Here is a 751-nt window from a genome sequence, read left to right on the forward strand (position 1 = left end):
TGCCCTGGCATCAGTTCACCTCTTCCATTCCAGGATTCTCAGGTTCATAAGCCTCTCCTTCAGATGAAGCTTCTTTAGTACTGCCGGATGCAGCTTGCATTCCAGTCAGATTTTGAGAAATCATATTGACTTGCTGAGTCAATATTTTTTTTTGAGCCAATATGGTATTCAGAGTATCAATCTCAAGAACTTCTTTCTTCTGAGTCATCCCATTTTTCACAGGATTTCTTTCAGAAGTATACATGAACTGGTTATTTGCAACCATTTTAAAGAGTTCCTGGGCTTCTATAGGCATCTTCTTCAGATGAAGAGATCCACCAGTAGAGTGATCCAAGGACATCTTAGATAATTCATACAGACCATCATAGAATATACATAGGATGCTCCATTCTGAAAGCATGTTAGAAGGACACCTTCTGATCAATTGCTTGTATCTTTCCCAAGCTTCATAGAGGGATTCACCTTCCTTCTGTTTGACGGTTTAGACTTTCACTCTGAGCTTGCTCAACTTTTGAGGTGGAAAGAATTTGGCCATGAAAGCATTAACCAGCTTTTTCCAAGAGTTCAGGTGGTTGTGAATCCAACCATATCCTAGTCCTGTCTCTTACAGCAAAAGGAAAAAGCATAAGCCTGTAGACCTTAGGATCAACCCCATTCATCTTAATAGTGTCACAGATTTGCAAGAATTCAACTAAGAACTGATGAGGATCTTCCAATGAATGTCCATGAAACTTGCAATTCTGTTGCATTA

At 39.5% G+C, this 751-nt stretch overlaps 1 non-coding gene across 1 annotated transcript; it reads left to right on the forward strand.

Moving 5' to 3' along the window:
• The first annotated feature begins 393 nt into the window (after nt 1-393).
• LOC112753125 (small nucleolar RNA R71) lies at nt 394-502 on the forward strand. The gene has a single exon (XR_003177523.1). It is a non-coding gene; the product is annotated as a small nucleolar RNA R71 (small nucleolar RNA).
• The last annotated feature ends 249 nt before the right edge of the window (nt 503-751 follow it).

This window comes from Arachis hypogaea, chromosome 15 (genome assembly GCF_003086295.3).
Source record: "Arachis hypogaea cultivar Tifrunner chromosome 15, arahy.Tifrunner.gnm2.J5K5, whole genome shotgun sequence".
NCBI classification, from domain to species: domain Eukaryota; kingdom Viridiplantae; phylum Streptophyta; class Magnoliopsida; order Fabales; family Fabaceae; genus Arachis; species Arachis hypogaea.